Source organism: Gallinula chloropus (assembly GCF_964237585.1).
Source record: "Gallinula chloropus genome assembly, chromosome: 4".
NCBI lineage: Eukaryota > Metazoa > Chordata > Aves > Gruiformes > Rallidae > Gallinula > Gallinula chloropus.
The window spans coordinates 19,595,072-19,615,484 of record NC_140088.1 but is presented as its reverse complement, the minus strand read 5'-3'; positions in this window follow the sequence as shown (position 1 = coordinate 19,615,484).

Sequence of the window (20,413 nt, the reverse complement as noted above, 5' to 3'; positions counted from 1 at the left end):
ATTAAGGATGCCATTACTCACGCTGAGTACTTCCTATACTGAATCAAAGCAGCTAAAACTGTGAAATCATGTTGATTGTGTTATTTTACCATTTCAGTGGTGGCTACAGAACCACTCAACCAAATCTCCTGATTTGGTTTGCAGCTTGACGAAAGAAAGTGAAAAATGAGCTCATATGGCATTTACACTCTGGAGACTGTATCAGTATGGTGCGAGAGTGTGGTGCATGGACCTTTGATGAGCCAACCTGTAGGACCTGCTGCTGCCTGGCTGGATATCCTGAGCTGATGAACATCGTGGGGCACCATGGTGGAGCACGCCTGCTGCGGCAACTTGCACTTGTTGCTGTGCTGGCATGTCTGGAGTTGGGCTTGGACCTCAAACCAAGAGCTTCACTGCAATGGGACAAATCACACCATCATGCTCTATAATCTGCAAACATGCTTAATTTTAAGCAAGTGAGTGATTCTACTGCATTTGAAATTAGGTATGTGGCTGTGTGAGGACGGTGGCTGTACAAGTGTTTGATCTATATTGAATCAGCCTGTATTCCAGCCAAGAACTTCAAGGGGCTCCAAAATTATGTCCACCTAAGTAGGACAGCATGTTTGAATTTTAAACACAGGTACAACTCCAAAGTTTAGCATACAAAACCAGGCCAGTGCCCTGAAAGCTTTGTCATGGTTTGGTTTAGAGTCCCAAGCCAGATTTCAATATTGAGTTTTGAATAAATACAGTAAATTTTTAGGCCTTTTGTTTCAAGCAAGCTGAGACCAACACGTGAGACAAAGACAAATGAGAATATTGTTTGAAAACAAGCAATTAAAAGCACACTTAAAACCTGCAGACTTTTCTTTGGTTGTATCTTAAAATCAAGCAAAACTTAAGCTTTCAACTACATTCTAAGGCCATACAAATTTTTATTCAAGGTGAATTTCAGAGTTTGCAAATCCTATGTAAATTCAGAATAAGTAAGAGGAGCACTGTAAACAGAGTCTATGAAGCTTCATGTGAACATGATAGAAATTTGTGAGCATGTCTGCATCAAGAGCAAGTGAGGATTGCTTCAGATAAGTGAAATCCAGTACTGAAGAAAGATGTGCAATTAAGGGTTACCAATATTAATGGCTTCCAAGAAGTGTTCAGTGGGATAATTATAATAATTTGAAAGAGAGATTATCTAACTGGGGTTTTAGCATTTAGCCCCTTGCTGATGTAGCTTTGCAGAAAGCAGTCAAGTCCTGAGCTTTGTGTCAGCCAGGAATTTCCTTCGACAACCATTCTTGGTGCCTTCTGCCAGATATTTAGCTCCTTCAGTCACTGAATCTGTTTCAACACATGAAATTGTTAGAGAAAATAATAGGGAAGGAGAAAGATACTGAGTAGCTGGCCAGGTCTTACTGCACCAAACAGTTCTGTGTGGAAATAGAAAGGTTGTATGCACAAAAAAAGTTGATGACATGCAAGTTGGTTTATTCATAGTCTTTCCATCAGAGGTCGGCAGCAAAAAAATAAACATAAATTAGTGTTTACAAGTCTAATTATAACTGTAAAGGAATAAGAAATTAGAGCAATATGCCTATGGGCACTGTATAATCTTGTAAGCCTAAAAAAATTATTCAATTATGAAAGTAAAATGACTGAAGCACTATTTCCGCTGAATAATTTCCCTCTCTGTCTTCTGAATGGTGTGATAGTCTCCTTTGCTTTCATCTCATTTTGAATTTTCTATAAGACTTGGTCTCAACACAAGGAGTGAACAGGAAGATGGATTATCTGTAATGTTGTAGCAGGTGTTGCCAAACAAATAGGTGAACTGTGGCTTCTTCCAAAGCTTTTTGGTTCCTTATTCAGCATTTATACTGTTCCTCGGAACAAAGTGTCTTTTGTGAGGTCAGGGATAAATTTACTCTAAATATGTAATGTCATTAAAATAAAAAGGAAAACTAAAACTATTTTTAACATTGCAAATATTTCTTTTTCTGCAAATGACGTTCTAATGCGTCTGCCCCAATCAGTTGCCATAGCACATAGCACTATTTTTCTTGAGATGACACTGTTAAATTGAACAACTATTTTAAAAAGGCTGATGATTTCTGTGAGAAGTTTGAAATATGCCCAAGAAGTTACGTTATAATTTAAATAATCCTGCATTGTTTCTTCAGGAAAAGGCTAACAGCAAGATATTACAAGAGTATTTTCCTTTTCCAAAGCTCTCTCTGGTAAATTTTGCTACTGAAAAACAAATTTGCAACATACCAAGAAAATAAACATCACAAAATACATCAGGAAGGGTTTTTTTTCTATTTCATTTTTTACCTTTGAGAAAAGGTTATGCAATAACCTTCCTTTTATAATTTTGTTTCTGCCTTTTACATTACAGTTCTTGCACCAGCAGTAAATCTGATTTAATGAATGGAGTCACCTTTTAAAAATACTTTGCATTTTTATATCCTACTGAGCAGATGAAGACACAAGAAAAGTTTAGCTAGTGGCAGTATCTGTTTAATGTCTTTTCCTTGCAGTAGACACATACGTTTGGGACATGTGCATGCCAGCATACCCTGGATGGGATGTTCCCACAGGAACTGGCTTGACTAAATCTCTTAGAGAAACAGTTACATTAATACAATTTGCCCAAATATCTGTTAACCAAACTTTCAGTAACAGTAATGTAGATTCAAACCTGGTGGGAAGCACCAAAAGCAGACAAACTGTCAAAGGAAGCTCCAAGAGGAGTGCAGCTGACAGTTCCATGCTTCTCCAGTGGCTCACCTAATTTTTAGAAGTTACTAAAATAAAAACCAGAATTCTGAGCTACTTCAATCACAAAGCTTGAGAGAGCATGAAAATCCTATGCTCGTTATGTTGGCATCAGTAACTCAGCATTCAGCAGCCCCTCACTGGAAATTTTGGTCTGGTTTGAGTTTTTTCTAGGAGAACCATACTAATGAAAATTTCTTGGTAAAAATCCACCTGGCAGTTGGAATTATATTCTTAAAGGGTAATGGTTCACCGAGATCTGACATAAGCATTGATAAGTTTTCATTTAAAAATTAAACTAATTAAGGATCTTCCCCATGAATTTTGCATCCTGGTGGATCATTGCTGCTACGTTGCTTACCTTCCTTTCTACCACAGGACCTCCATTGCATTTCGCTGTCATCCCTGGTGCATGCCCCTGATATCTATTTGACACAGAGTATTTGATCTAAAGTATTGCTTTGGATGCTAGATAAGAAGTAGGAAAATCTGGACCCAACCTACAAAACTCTTAACACTGCAAATTTTTTTTGCCTCTCAAATCTTGTTGAGGAATGAGGAGACAGGCTGTTCCAGAAGTGCAGTTTCTCTTTCTAGAGCTGGCCTGCTCAAATGTGCCTTTCCCCCGTGTCTTTATGAACAACATTGCTGCATATGCACTACTTCTTGGCCCTGGGTAAGTAGGAATGTTCATAAATATTTGTCAACTGACATTATATGCTTTATGTATGTCTTGCACTTGATTTTTCATTTGTATCTGAGTCTGCAGTTTTGTGCCACTCTAGATGTTGATAGATTCTTCTTACAGTGATTTAGATCAAGTGATTTATTAAGTCAATCAGATCACAAAACGAAATTAACAGGTGGACTCTTTATTGCAAATATCACTCATCGTGAAAAGCACTTTATTTCTATTGGAAGATGCTTCTTGACCAATCCCAGATTTTCACGTAATTATATGATAAGCACTAGGATTTCCTCGGCTCAGGCAGTGTGTATTTCAGTGAGGAATTAATGCCTTTTTAAGCCACAATTTCAGTATCAGTGACCTCTAAAGGAGGTGAAGATACCATCATAGCATCATAGATTATCTGAAAGCCTCTTTCTTGAAACTGAGCATGTTCACAGGCTGAACATGACACTGCTGCTCCATAGCAACCTAAGGGTGGGGAGAAGCACTGTGTTTATCCAGGCTGCAGCCTCTGGAGACTGTAGGATTCACTGTGCACAGAGGTCTAGTCCCACCCTCATCTCCCAGTCTGTGGGTCCTACATTTCTCAGCTGTGCCGGGCAGATGTAGGCTGAAGATTTCCCCCCCAGCCGCCATTACTATGACCGCTGCAGAAAGGTCAGGGGATTGATGGGACTCTTAAAGCTCCTGGAGGTGATTCTGTCATGAGGATACTGAGACACAGCCCTCCACTGGCAATCATAGAGTACTCTGGAGGGTGGACTGGATCTTCAAGTTTTTTCAGCTTTGCTCACTATTTGCCAGCTCCTGCCTCCAATCTTTTCCCCCTTCCCCTTCTCCCAAGTCAGTTATAATGTCACTGGCCGTATACCAGGAAGCCTTCTTTCCCTGGAAGGGAATGTGAAGAGTTTTTCCATCAGCAGCCTAGTCTTCTGAGATGGCTTTCATGGGCTAACACCAAACTAGCCTCTTGGCTCTAGCTCACATAGTTATAGGCTGTGATCTTTCCAAGTCAGGGAAATTTAAAAGTACAAAACTGTGTCCAGGGGTTCTCTTACTGAGCCATTGCAGTTTAGCGAGAATGGAGAATCACTCCACAGGCCTGATGTTGCCCCATTTCCTGTGGACTATGGTACTTCTCAAGACAGTCATTCCACCAAGCCTATGTCTGATTAATAGGAGGAGAAACAACATTCACCACTGAAGACTCACAGACTGCTGGCTCATGCTGTCTAAGATCCCTGTATTTTCAAAGAAAAACTTAAATAGAGAGACAATCAATCAAAAAAGAGGGGGAGGAAAATGACTTGAATTTCATCCTTTTCATGTCAGATACAATCATGATGTCTCAGTAATTAGCTTTGCCTGAGATGATGATCACTCATTTTAGGAGTATATAAAATCTATGAGTTGCAATGTGAGGCAACCTGCAAGTCTTCATGCATCCTTCCAGAGTTCTCTCTGTACTCTTATATCTCTCTGTAAATCGTACCTCCTCTCTTAGGGAAAGGCTCACCAGAGCTTATCAGATTCAATTACTGCTGTTTCATATCAATGTTCTCATGTGAAACCAGAATACAATTAAGCCAAGACTACCTCCATACCCCCAAACAATTACAAATGCTGATGATTCACCAGTTATTCATGCCAAACCAGTATTTTTCAGTATTTTACAGTTCATGAGTGAAACATTTCAGCATGTTCAGGCTGAAATCACTGGCATGCCAGGAGGCAACTAGTGGAGAAGAAGACTGCACTGGGATGGGTGGCATATTCAGCAGCTGTCATGCAATCCCATATAGTTTATGGACACTTACCTTTTCCAGTAGGTTTGGGCGTGAGGGGATAATAAACATTATGTTTGTTTTCAAGGAAATTTAGATGATAAAGCTAATCCCATCCATTGCCTTGCTGCCACTGGAAGAGGGACATGCTTTGCCTTTCCACTCTCCCTGTCGGAACTTGGGTCCTGCCTGCTGCTGTGACCCCTGCCCAGCCATGCCCGTCCCCACAGCTCAGAGGGTGCCCAAGGGCCCTGCAAGGCAATGCACTTCTGTAAGGCTCTGATCGAGCTGGCACAGGTGAGGAAGCAGGCAGAGCCATTGTGTCAGCCCCCCTCAAACCCATCACTGTCAGCAGCTGCAGAGGACTGCAGCACACCAGGTGGAGCAGCCCTTTGGTATATAAATAGAGGTCAGGGTTGGTAGTGCTGAAAATGTGAAGGAGGACTGCAATAAATGTTGAGGCTGACAGTCACCCTTTGTCTCTCTAAGACCTGAGCTCACTACCTGTGGGAAGTAATTCACATGCTCTGCTATGTGTTTGTTCTGGTGAGGAGCAACCCAGTGCTATCAAATTTAAGGGGGCAGAATACAAAGACCCATTGTCGGTGTCCTGGGTTCTAAGCAAGCACCATCTCATCCCAAGTATGTTCTGTTGCCATGAAGTTTGGTCTCCGTGAACAGTTGTAATGAGACCTACCCTTTATCTCTGTTTCCATCAGATGTAATTTTTCAATACACATACAATGAAAAGTTATGTGCTGGAGTTTAACCCCCTTTTTTTTCTGGTGAATTGAATTCACTATGCATGATAACCCATTTGTTTATGCTTGAGAACAAAGACAGCTAATAAGCTTTGCTGTCACCTTTAATAAATGGTTTCACAAGATAATAACTCCATGTGACTACGCCCAAGGGCCAACAACATTTTTAAAGCTTCTCTGCGTTTCAAGAAAAAGTCAAACCATAACAGCCAGCAACAATCTGGGAGAACTGATATTTTGGTTACAAGTGAAAAGGGGACCTATAGGGAGAGAACCTTTAGGCAGATATCCCACCCCAAAAAAGGTTGTACACCAGGAAGTCTTTTCTTAGCTTGGTGGAAGGCAAGGCTGGAAGTGGGGCCTTATCAGGAGCATATGTTCCAGCTCAACCACCTTGAAAAACCTTGAGTTTGATTGCAGATTAATTTAGTCATAGTCCGTTTGAGCTGACTTGAGATCTCTTCTGAAAGGGCAGCTCTTGCTCCCTTGTCTTGTTGCTCTGTGCCTGTTGTTGCCTGATGTTGGCACCAGCACTGATGTATTGACTGTTCCCACTCACTGATAGATCCCAAAATCAGTCTGCAATGAAAAAAGCCAACTTTTTTGGTTGGATCTGAACATCCTGGTGTCACAGGATCACCAGTCACAACTCAAGGGAGAAGGTAGAAACCTGCGGTCAGAGGAGCAGGAGAGGGAGATATCCCCTCAGCAGTTGGTTCCAGTTAGATCAGTGTAAACCAATTTGTGAAACCTCAAGTGATTGCCTGCTTCATGGAGAGAACCTGAGGGACCTAGCAGGTATGTTTGTATTATGCTTTGATAAATACAGCGACACCTTTCCTTAAATTCTCTATGGGGATGAAATAATTTTGTCTTTTACTTTTTCCATTATGTTTTTCTGGCCTTAACAGTGCTTTTGTGTGCCTAGCAAAGCACAGGTCTCTGGGGACCAGTAAGATTGGGGTGTGAAACTGTCAAACCTCACTCCCCTGCCCCACCACTTAATACAAAATGTGGGAATCCAGGATGATCACAAGCCTCCTCTGCTGAGAGGGTCTCGTGGTTTTACCCCAGTGAGCAGCTCAGCACCATGCAGCCATTCTCTCACTAACCCCACAGCGGGATGGGGGAGAGACTTGGAGGAGTGAAAGCTAGAAAACTTGCAAGTTGACATACAGGCCATTCAATAGGGAAAGCAAAAGCTGCATGCACAAAGGAATTCATTCACCCCTTCCCATGGGCAGGCAGGTGTTCAGCCATCCCCAGGAAAGTAGGGCTCTAGCACATGTAATGGTGACTTGGAAAGACAAATGCCATCACACTGGACATCCACCACTCCTTCCTTCTTTCCCCCAGTTTTATGTGCTGAGCATGATGTCATGAGGTATGTAATATTCCTTTGGTCGGTTGGGGTCAGCTGTCCCAGCTTCTTGTGCACCCCCAGCCTCCTTGCTGGTGGGGCAGTGTGTCCCAACAAAAAAGGCCTTGGCGCTGTGTTGGCACTGCTCAGCAGTAACAAAAACATGTCTGTTTTATCAGAACTGTTTTCATTGCAAATCCAAACCATCGCTACTAGTAGCTACCAAACTAGCTACTATGAAGAAAAATAACTCTGTCTCAGGCAAAATTAGCAGAGCAGCAAGGACAAGTTTCTTGAAGACCTTGTAGCACAGGGTGTTAGTTTGGGAAAAATACATCCCACCAGTAAGTGGCCTCCTAGGATTGTGAAGAGGTCATATGAGTCACAGGTATCTCTGAAACTCCTACATCCATGCTGCCTAGAAGGGTATGTAGAGCCTATGCTGTTTGGAGAGGAAGGGAGGAAAGGGAATCAAACCTACTGATGGGTGGTTTTGGGTGTTTGGGGTATTTTTTGGGGGTGGGAGTGTCTATCACTAACATGAAGAGATGTGTTCTTAGTGGTGGAACTTAATTAAGCTAAGGAGAAATTGCAAAGGTGAATTTTGGGAATTCTTGACCGTGCAGCTTGTCCTTCTGAAGGGCTCTTGTGTAGCTGGAGGTGTTCAGGCTGCAAAGCTGAAAGATGCTCACTGTGCTGCAGTTTCGAGCAGAACTAGAAACCATTATAACTGTAATGATTGAAATTACAGTGTGATGCATCTAATACTTTTGAACTCTGGATGCTGCATTTGCATATTAATATCTGAGAACAATTACCTCATGTCTCCTAAGGGATGTGGTTGAATCCCCATCACTGAGCACCAGTAGGGCCTGATTTTCAGAGGTAGTAAGCAGTCACCTGTCCCATGAAAAACCAAGTAGGAAAAAATCCTGCAGATAACAATCTGATAGCAGCTGAGGGATAGAATAGGTGTGACCCATTACATTTCTTTCCATTTCAAAGTTTTATGATTTGGCTGTATGTGTTCACTGATATGCTAGTTAAAATAATAAAATAAAAAAATACTGCGTGATCAACCCACACAGCTCCATTCCTCAGTTAGTTCCCACACCTTCATTCCCCAACCCTTTCAAAGGGCTTGGTTGAAAAGAAAAAACAACCACCCAAAGAAACCTCAAGTGGATTGGCTCATCACAACACTGCGAGGGCTTGGTTACAGACAATTAATTTATTTGGTCTTAGAGAATTCCCTGGGTTTACACATATGTCCAAAGGACCAAGGCAGAATAAAGCATCTACTACCTAACACTGACATGTTTGGGTTCAGGTGTGATGCACTTGTTCTGCATATGCCTTTTCAACAGCAAGGGTGCAGGGCTTGGGTGTAGTCATAGTGATGCTTCTCTGGATCAGGCAGTAGAAAAAAGAAAGATGGAAGCTGATCTGTGAGGAGTAAAAGATGCTACTTGCTTCCAGTAAAAGTCAGGAAAGAAAATATGACTCTTGGTCAGATGTTTGTTGGGTCGGGTTTTTTTTTAGAGCAAGATAACTACAAGTATCCTTTCAATCTAGCCTTATGTAGGGAGCTCAGGGTAGCAAGAGGTCTATACAGCTAGACACTGCAGTAACGGCGCCCATCCTTCTATGCTTGCCATGTTCTGGTGAAAAAGGATGCAAGTGCACTGAGATGCCTTGCAATGGAAAGGGAGAGCACTGAAAGAGTTAAAGTTTTACTATTTCAAGGTGTTCTTGAGTATGTTATTTTCTATCTATAAAATACAATAAAACATAAATCATAAATATGACCTAGATCATTACCTGTATGTGAAAAGTACACATGTGATCATGCAGGAGTGGTTTCCCAGAAAAAGCCAATTATCTAACTATGAAGTCCAAACTCGTTAATCACTCCAGCATGTGTCCTCTCATTTTCTCATCAACAATGTCTGATTTGTTTGTTTTTTCCCCAGCTGTTGTCTTAAGATAATCAAGCTGGAGGTTTCATTCTTTTTCCTTTAGTGCACTTACAAATGTGTTTCTCCTAAATAGATCCCGCTTTTCTGAAGCGGGGTAGTATCCTCATAGCTCCATGGAGTGCTATGTGGTTACTTATTAAGGGACCTGTTACGTGTGTGGGAACACAAAATGTGCTGTGTTGGTTTTGATCACTGGGAGGGGTCTTGCAGCAGACGGTTCCTGTTCAGCACCGTGCACACAGACACAAATCTTTCTCCGCGCCTCAAGTGATTGCAGCTGAAGCACTGCACACGCAAAACTGACTTACCACAAATGTATTATGCGTGAGATGTGAGAGATCCAGCTGCAATACCTAGTGTCATGAAGTTGATTCTGGAGTGTGGTATGCTTGAAAAGATTATTTCTACAATGCCTCGAAACTGAAACAGAGTAATGTTTTTCTATTTATATTATACACCTTTATTTTCTACAGTAATATGAAGAAGTAGTTTGCCAAAGGGAGCCAATATAATCCACAGACGAGACCGCTGAGCTAGTGATCTCAGGAGTTGTTTGCTCATAAACCTTTAACTCTACTTTGGGCTTGTCAAGTTTTATTTCACTGTGCAGAAATTGTAGCTCGAGTACTAACTACCAAAAGTATATAGCACAGCTTTTAAACTGTGATACATTTAGCATGGTGTGGAAGAATAAAATTGATACTAATAAGTTATCCTTGATATGTGTCCCAGGGAAAAACAGAAAAGAAATATCAGTCATCTTGCATGAATCACAACACTTTTTTTTTTTCTAGAAGGGTTGCTTACAAATAAACAAGCCCAGCGATGATTTATCACTTCTAAGGTTTTAACATTATATTTAATTTTAATTATCTTGAAAGTGTTTTTAAAAATTATTAGAAATTTTAAAAATAAGATGTGTTTTTCAGTTTGGAATAGATTTTTTTCTTTTTCAGGTTTTTCACCATCCCAATGTGATGAGTAAGGATTTTGAACTTTTGAAACTTTCCCACAGGAAACGTAGTTGGACTTCTGATCAGAGTGCCCACAGGAATTAACATCAGCAAAAAAAGAAATGAGACTTCAGACTGGAAAGGTAAAAGAATATGAGTTAGATGTTTCACATCAGCTGGTCTTTTTGAAATCCATTTAAAATTGCTTGGGAAGGTGGCTGAGGCAATCTTTGGAGTTGTTAACGGTAACGTTCAGAAAAGCAAAGCAGAGATCTGGTAAACAGAAAAATAGAAAGACAGAAACTACACTTCAAAATGGAGTGGTGAGGTCATGATGACCAAAGCAAATCTAGGTCAGGAAGTGTTACTTCAGCTTCTCAGAAGCTATTGGTACAAATAATCGATCTGTTTTCAAAACATCTACAAAGGCCACAATGGGTTTCCAAGCACCTTTCCAACCAATTTTATAGTGTCGGCATGACAAGCTGGTGTTGGGAACAGGATAGAAATGTGCCAGGCTTAATGTGCTGGGCTTTCCAGTTAATACTACTTCATAGGAAACTTTCACTGACATTCTAGACAGACAAAAGCAAGATCAATGGCTCAATATGTTGCACAAATATGCAACAGTTGCACAAATGTGAGATCACAAACTTATTGGCGGGCTGTTTTGCAGAAAAAAGGCATGTAATGTTGCAGCAGATCACAGGTTCAGCATGAGTTGGCGGTGCTATGGTGTTATGAGAAAACAGATGAGAACATATAAATAGGTGTGAGAACTGTGAGATAACAGCACTGCCCTTCCAACATACTCAGCGGCGAGACTAGATATAGATAGCTAACAATATCATGTCCACCTTTGGACGCTGGATTTAAAAAAACAAAACAAAACCAGTTGCCTGGTAATGTAGGAAAAAGGGCTAGAGATCTAGCAGACATGTTTTATGAGGAAAGATTAGAAAATTATATTACAGGAAGATGATAACAGTTTTCAAACATGTAAAAAATTGCCAGAAAGGAGATAAACCTTTCCCCGTTTCCAGTGAGACACAATGTAAAACAACAAGCCTAAACCATAGCAAACAAAATTCAACTTAGATGTACACAAGAGATTTCTAATGGTACAAAGAGGAATCCCAACAATATACATTTATTTATATGAACAAGTTTGAACAACATCTTTGGGGAATAACATAAGTACAGCTGGTCTTTCCTTTGGGTGTTGGATGGACTGTCACAATCTTAGATCTCTTCCAGCTTGGCTTTTTATGACTCTGCAATATGTCTTTGTGAGTCATGTAGGCTTTGATGAAACAAGAATGTCTGCTTGGAATTTTTTTTTTTTTCAGAAATTGTTTTTCAAAATTATTTGGCCAAGATGTGTGCATTGACAGTTCACAGAGCTGCCTTTGTTAGCATTTCACTTTGTTTCTATGTTCTGCAAGAAATTATTGGTATTTCTGGGATAGAAGAGGAGCATGCAGATATAAAAATTATTAAAAAATTAATTTATATAAAATTTAAAATAGAATACGTACAAAATTTAAACTGGCCACGGAGGATGGGGGGGGAGAACAGATCGCAATGACCTACTCTGAGCTATGTTTGAGCCTCACCTATCTAACCTGTTAGGTAATTGTTTACTGTGTACTGTTTCCCTGCAGGTGAGTGATAAAGCAAGTTCAAGTTTTAAAAGGTATTAAAAGAGGTTGTTGATGTCATTAGATTGTGGGCAGCGTTAACCTAGATTGGTCTATACTTCTAACACTGGCAACATCATGTGTTGCAAATAACTGCCCTTCTATCTACCAAAAGATAAGACAAAAATTTTCCTGTATGCACATAATACTTAGCCCAAAACCACCTTTCAAACCTGTCCTCGAAATACTGCTGTCAGAAACAGAAGTACAATAATCCTCTTTTATACACCATTTATACACAGAAAATAAAGTCAAGATCTACTTGTGGTTTTGAGATGCTTATGTACCTGTGTAGACTTGAGAAGCTGAAGCAACTTCCCCAAAGTCGTACAAACAGATCCTGAATGTGAATGCATCTGCGAGCTACGTGTAGCTGCCCAGCGCCGCGATTGTTCTTTCATTTCATTTGACTGTCACAAAGCACTAAACAGCCTGGTTCAGGTACTTTCATTACTAGTGAAATACTTTTGGTTTTGCTGAAAGTGCTAAAAAAAAAAAAGGTTGATTATTTATGTTTCTTTGTTTTTTAAAAAAAATCTTATGAAAACTTGCCAGTCCATGAAAAATGGACTGTGGCAAATGAACCGGGCAATATTTGAGCATAATAACAATAATAATAATACACCTGAAAAATGCAAAGTAACACAGACATTTCTGGTTTGACAGAAAAGCCCATCCATCCAATAATTCAGCCTGCCAAATTGGCTCTTTTTTCATGGAAAATTACATATTTTAGCCAATCCCATTTTTCTTGTTGAAAGGGAGACAAAGGAGTCCCAGTGTAAGGTGGATGTGTGGAAGAAACAGTTTCAAAAGAAACAGATCAAGTTAAATAAGTTTTTTTCCTTTCACATGCCATGTATAGTTCATCTCTTTTGCAACACTCTTTCATTCTCTGGTTTCGTTCTCTAATTTCAATCTTCTGGTGAGTTCTCAATAAGTACTTAAAAAGGAAAGAAGCTGGGAAATTTTACCCAGCACTGAACTTCCAGACCATTATCAACAAAGCATCAAGAAAAGAAGACCTAGCTATCCAGAATACAACTTAGAAGAAAATACATTAACATCAATCTTCTAAGCTGAGTAATGCTTGGTATTTAGGAAGGTAGTTACAAAAGGCTGGCTGCAGCCTACTAAGACTAATCATCTGAGGATCATATGTAGTCAATGAAAGCTTTGTGTTTGCGTTTCGGTTTGGGACATGCAGGATATGCAATGCCTGTGTTGGGAGAGTCATCAGATAAACTCATTGTGGGTAAGTGGCACACTCTGCACAGTACTCCAGGAGAAGTAGAAAACCTATGCAAAATATATGCTGGCTCTGGTGTCAGACCAGATAAGTTTGCAGCAGCTATAGATAAGTTCTAACAACTGGTTTACTTAGCACTGCTTAGTTTTACTACTTAGGGAAAACCTCTCTCTACCTTGGTATTTGAAGAATTTCAGCACAAAATCAAGAAAAGAGAGGATGACCCAAGAGTTAACAAGATGGAAATGTCTTAATGAACTTTCCAGGCCACAGCAAAAAGGATTTTGGATATCTAGAATGACTTGGCACCTGGTACTGTCATCCTCAGGCACATGAAATTATGTGGGATTTGGGTGTGTCAGGAAGCAAGGACTGAGCCTCATGCTGCTATCTTCTAAGGATAACTTGCTCTCTTCCTGATGCCTACCTAATAGGAATCAGGATATGCCTAATCAGACCAAACAAAAGATGTAGAGATTAAACTGCACCATTAGTATGCAGTAATGAGATGACTGGAGAAGATCTCTCACATGCAACAGCTTCATTTCCATGCTTTAATGATTTGCTTCTTTATGAAGTCCACTTGAATCAGCATTTCATCCATGGAAATTAAATGTATGTAGAAGAACAGTTGGCATCTTGACCACAAGCTGAGCTATGGATGTGGATTTAAATACACAAGCCTACGGAGTTAGATATTACTAATGAATGAAACAGAGCAGAAAAAATGTTTGCATATGCTTACTCTTGCAAAAAATGTTACAGAAATCCTAAAAGGTAAATTAAGAGTAATTCAAAGATGCAAGAAAGTGGAGCAACCACCACATACAATTTCTCACAGCCCTGCTGTTTTAATTCACAGGTAGACTTGTAGATTGATTTCACCAGTGTAGGAAAGGTGGCAGAATTATCTGCTGATAATTATGATCCCCACAGTTTTAAGACACTGTTACTTGTTATCTGATACTCTAGGAAAGAAATTATAGCATGTGAATACCTTGTCCTCCCCCTGTTCCAGGCCAGAAACAGTCACAATATTTCGGCATTATATTTTTTATTATCTATATAATATATATCACATATATATTACACATAATTTCATTATAATTTTAAAATCAGCTCCTTTCTCAAACATCCTCAACCCCAGGAGACAAAAGAAGGGCTGGGGAGATGGTGGTCCTGCTAGGCACCACCTTTTTGCACCAGGGATGATAGCACTGCACTGGCACCATGCGGCAAAAAGTTTTAGTCATTCCTAACATGGGCTGTGAAGTGGACTGCTGCAGATGAAAGACTGTGTCCCAATTACTCACTGCTCAGCTATTCAGTACACCCAAGGTTTTCAATTTGTAGTAAAACCACATTTTGATTTTGATTCTCTAGAAGGAGGGCAGGTTGCTAACCATGACATGATAGGATTGCCTCTTGTCAAACCAAATAGTTCAGCTGTGTTTTGGGAGCTTTGTAAATTCACCGTGGCACAAAACCTGGAAACTTTTCCTGATCAGAGTTTTCATTCACATTTACAGTGGAGTCACCTGAAATCTAAGGAGTGATATGACTTTCCAGCATGGATTTCAGTTGAATTGTCAGTGAAATGAAGATATCAGGCAAAATAGTAATTAATAGTCATTTCAAGTTGATTATGAGAGAAATCTTCACAAACAGCGATTTGCATTCATACATGCTTCAAATTAATATTTGTTTAATTATGACCTGATAACAGATTTACTTTGCCGTTGTAAAGTGAAGTTGTAGAGGCGCATGGAGAATCAGTCATCAGACTGAGAAACCTTAAACCCTTCCCAGAAACTGACAAGAAGGGGTGCTCAGAAATGCCAGTATCTTTGATACTTGAACTCAAAGCAAACACCCTGAAATGAGCTTTTATATTTGAGATCTGAGCACCTCGCAACTGTCATCAGAGCACCCATCACCCATCAAACCTTGCCTGGCTGAGAGCAGCGTTCTTTATGGAGGGCAGATCTGCACATTTGCACGTTTGCACAGGTCAGGACAGGGGCTGTCCCGGGCCACGCAGGCAGTGCCAGGGCGAGGACGTTCCTGTGGCTTGTTTCGGTTAATCCGATACGTTTCTGTTCATTGTATGGAAGAATACAGACTGAAGCAAAAACCTGGCAGATGAGTGAAATTTATGAGGTAGTTCAAACTAGCAGTGGAAAAATTTTATAAATAAATGCAGGTGATCAACCATTTGAGAGGTTTTCACAAGAAAATGTCAGCAAACCACTGGTTTCTAAATGCCATGTGGAAAGATTTGACAAAGCCAGCGCAGGTCACTGGGGAGCTGCCCAGGAATAACACTTGTATCTCTGTGGCATTTCGGACGCCTCTGAACAAAATCCCAGGAGCATGTGAGTGCCATGGTGGAGGCTGGGTGCTTGCTGATTCCACAGGATTTGCTGCAGAGTCCCTGTAGGTCACATAAGCTGCTTCTCCTCCCTCGGCAGTGCTACAATTGCTTTTGAATCAGGTAGACAAAAATAGCTGGAGGCTTCTTTCCTCCGAGGTGGCTTGGTTTCTCTTGGTTTACAGGCTGTAGTCACACATGCTCTCAGCAGTGGCGGTGCACAAACTTTGTGCAGTAGGCATAGCTGATGGCTTTGGCATCTTGGTCCCTCATGTTTGAACTCAGTGTTTCCTTCCACATAAGTTGTGAAATGTATGGCTGGTCTGTTGGTGGCTGGTGGCGTAACCCAATGCTTAGCTTGGAATGTGGGTGCTCAGTTGAGCACCTGGGAGGTAAACCTTTGTCTGCTAGTAACCATCCCCTCTAGTTTCTGAATATGGAAAGGCAATTTTCTTTATATCTGTCATTTTCTTGTCTTTTCATGTTAGATATGTTGATGCTAGAGCAAACATTGAGGAGATGGTGAAGTTGCAAAAGGAGTAAGTTTACCTGAATAACTCCTGCAGTACAACTTTCAAACTCTCCCAAGTCAGCAACACTAGAAGGCTTTTTGCAAGATTTCCATGTGTCACATTAAAGGAGGTTTGGATTGATGTCTAAATTAGGATATTTACTGAATTAAGCAAAACCTTGGTTCTACCATGAACGTGTCATAGCATGAGTCCCAGCAGTGTGTGCTTGCTCAGCTATCTTCACTTTAGCACTTCACTCTCTTTTCCAATCACCAAGGGCCTAGCATATCAATCGAGGACTTAATCTTTTTTCTTAAGCATGTCAATGGTCAGTTACATTATTTGGACTCCAACCATGGGATTCAATGCTTTTTTTTCCACCTCTCCTCCCTCTAGGCCCTGCACTGGTGGCATGAACCAGAACACAAACTATGAAGATGAGGCTCTAGGGACTGTTGCCCCAGCCTCATGGCTTCCACTGAGGAGCACAGCCCAGAATGGAATTGTGCCACTTTATGCAGTGCAGTCGGGCCCCTCAGCAATGTGCACCCCATACATGACCCCCAAAAAAGAGCAGAAAAAGTGAGAGGGAAATCTGGTGATGCAGGTAAGAGCAGTGTTTTTAGGCAAAGCACTGTGCTGCACTCAGGTTCCTCCTGTGTTAGAGTCAGCAGGTTCAGCTCGGGTGCAGCTCAGGGCAGGGTGCAGCTCTGGGGTGTCCTAGGTCATTGTGCGTGGCCAGGCTGGGTGGTGGAAGCAGGCCAGCCACAAAGTTAGCACAGCCTCTCTGCTGAACCACCTGTGCGGTGCCCGGTGAGGCAGACGTGTCTGGGTGGTTTTACACTTGCTGCCCAGAGTTGATGTAGATCCTTAATTAGCAGGGTTAATCTCTTACATTGTTAGGTCGACCACTGCTCTAGGAGTGATGTTTCTGGTGTCTGGACTGGCTTGCACACTTTTGCAAGGTGCTTCCCTGCACTCTTGGCAGACCGACTGATCCATCTGATAGGACCTTTTGGCCCTGTAGCTGGAACAATGAAAGGCACATGGACCATTACTCCCCTAACTTGTCAATGTTGGCAACCCACATTGTAACAGAACATGTCAGCTGGGCATGTGGACGGACCTGACTTAGCTTTCATTTAGCCTGCTCAGGTACTGATGGCATTTGAACTGGGAGAATGTGGCCAACATCCAAACCTGCCTGGGAAATGAGGAAAACCCCATGACAATTAGCCCACATGGCACTCTGTGCAACCACAGCGAGACCTGCAAGCTCCAGGTGAAAGCAACCGTGGTCTATCTCCAATGTGCTGCCTGTTGTACACCCTCAGGGTGTGTCCCTGGTGTCCTTAGTGCTGCAAGGGACAGCTGAGGTGCTGGTGAGCCATCTGACTTCAACACCAGTGGCCAAAGCTCTGTGCAACCCCCTACAACTGCTCTCTAGATTTTCTCTGTGGTGCCACACTCTTCTTTAGCAGATTTCCTGCTCATGAGAAGGGGCACATCACACTGTTGTGAGCTGTATGGCAGCACATGTTAAGCCTCTGCTGGCTCACTGATTATTTGTGTGGGTGCGTCCCTTTTAGCTGCAGACAGAGCTGTGACAGTGGTCCTGCTGAAGGTCTCCAGAGAGGCGCTCCCAAACAATCAAGAATTTGATTTGATTCCTTTTGCCTTGGGGAGAAGTTGGGCAAGTCCCTTCCATGGAATTTCTGAGGGCCATGCAGCCTGGTGAGCTTATCTCTAAACTCCAAATTCCCAATACTTCAGCCGAATAGGCTGGTCCCCAAGTCTGTTTGGTTGACAACACAGTGCAGAGGCAGAGGGAGAACTGCTGGGCCTATTTCTGTGTTAATGAAGACAGACTGTACCCTATATTTCTTCTCTGTATTGACTTTATCAGATTGAAATCTGATGGGTCTGGTATATTTGCGAGAGCCTTGTGTGCATTGTTCTGCTGTTTGGTTTTGATAAAATGTGGTATTGTACTTGATGTTCTTTAGCTACGTCAAACCTTGCTTCATGGCTAATGCATGGCATCAGTCCATACCACAAGTTGTGCAACACTTTGCAGCAAAAATATTGATGCTTCTTGGGGATTAAGCGTGTTATTTCAGCGTGAGTTTAATGACAGAAGGGAAGGCAGAATTGGAGGAAGAATAATTTCACTGCAAAATGAATTTTGGCAAGTTGAGCATAAGGAAAAAGCCCCTCTTTCTTTACCATTCAAACATTATGCATTAATTTGTTTGTCCCAGTGGGTAATTTTTGTGAAGTCTCAAGAACTGGGACAGTTCAGGCCAGCATAAACTGTGCTATGTATCTCTCATCTGACAAAATTCCTATAATTCTGCTGAAATTAATGAGGTGATAGCAGAGGTGGGTTTAGTCCATTCTTCACAGAGCTGGACCTTGGATGTAACCACTCTGGGAAACTGAACACAACTAAAACTTGCAGTCTCTGTAGCTATTGCTGAATTAAACAGTGAAGACACACTCCTCACTTGATTGTTTACTCTAACCCTCACAACATCTCTGGCACATGTTTTGCCACTTTCTCAAGCAGTTCCAAACATGTTTTAGGACTAGCCACTCCCTGCTAACAGCTTGTGTAGGGTAAGGGAGTCTGATGGCCCAGGCACAGCAGGGTTTAGTTTGTTGGCACAGTCATAGTGGCAGGATCTACAAAGTAAGTGGGCTTCACAGTCCCAGGGAAGCAGGGATGGCAAAATCAGATGGCACTTGGGTGTCCCAGGCTGAAGAGGCTTCTTTTAGCTGAGCTTGCAGCTCTGGGCTTTTGGTCTTCATGGCAAGAACTTGAGATTTGTTTCTCTTGTGGAGTGCAAAGCTCCTTTCTGCCCTAGTCATGCCAAATTTATTCTGCTCCTTGTATTTCCTAGCTAAGGAGGCCCCTGTGCTCTGGAGGGCAAGGACCAATGCAGAGGGAAAATGGTCCTGCTGACAGGAACAATGAGGCCTCCATTTTTCTAGGTAGCAGCAAGATAATGCTCTCACATCGACCCTTTGGACTCTGATCCACGAGCTCTACCCACTGGGCTGCCACTCCTGTCTCCCAGGGATTATTGCCGTGCAATGGGGGCAACGACGAGGTGGCGTATCAGCTCTAGATAATAGGCTGATAAATGCACACAAACTGCTCTTTTGCTTTTGGTTTGCGTTACTCTGCAATGAAATGTGGTGGTGTGTGGTGGTGATTCATCACCCCTCAGCTGCAGCTAAAAAAAAAATTTCCAATTTCATTTCCTAAATAAATTCCTTGAGAATGATTCTGGCTTGCTTTTTTGTTTTATTTTTGTGTTGGTTTTAGTTTGTGATTTTTTTTTCCTCCACAAATCTCAGTCCCTGCTGGGACTGGCAGTTGCTACTCTGATATTAAGCACTATTACTATTAACCACAACAATAAAAGCAGCAGTGCATACCTACATGAGCCAGACGATGAGTTTATTAGATGCCACACTTTTTATCATGCAATGAAAATGCTGATGTCATTCAGCCTGAATGCATTGATTCTGGCTGAAAACTAGATCATTGGCTTTCTTCCAGAGTATTTCTGAATATCCACAGAATAGTTTTGGGGTCAGAGCGTTGCATGTCGGCCCAGACATGGTGTGTCCAGTTCCAGCAGGTCAAAGAGGGATGTTCCACTCTTACACAACAATTTCTTCCAGCGAGATCACTCCATCTCGCTCTAAAACCACCACTCATACATATTAGAGGAATCTCTACCCACTAGAGTTTGCATGTGGTGTTTTTGCTTATTAAATTCCCGAGTCCTCGGGTCATCATTTGCATTGTGTATCTAACTCCCTTGGGTTGACAATGTTGCAGTATGAAGACACTGAGGCTAATTGTTCTGCTATTACAGAAGCCTCTTGAAACAAAGCAGGTTTGGAGGATAATTCAGAGCAGGTGTTCAGTACCTGGAAAGTTCTGTTGTCCAAGTAACAGATGCCACATGAGGTTACTGACTCTGGTGTTAGTTTTATCAGACTGTAGATGTTTCAAGCCTTCATAAACAGAGGGGGAGCTTAGACAACCTCCATGCATATCTTCCATATCTAATGTTATGAGCATATAATTATTTTATGTTTTGCATAACTGTGCATGTTTTTCTGGAACAAGGTCTGCCTTTATTTTACTGATTATTTTCCAGCTCAGTACCTTTTGGGACGTAGATTCAAAACTGTGTTTAAGCACTGTGGGTAAGTTGTGTGGAGGAGATGAAGGAAAGAAACTCTGCAAAGTCCAGTCTTTTCATGTGTTAA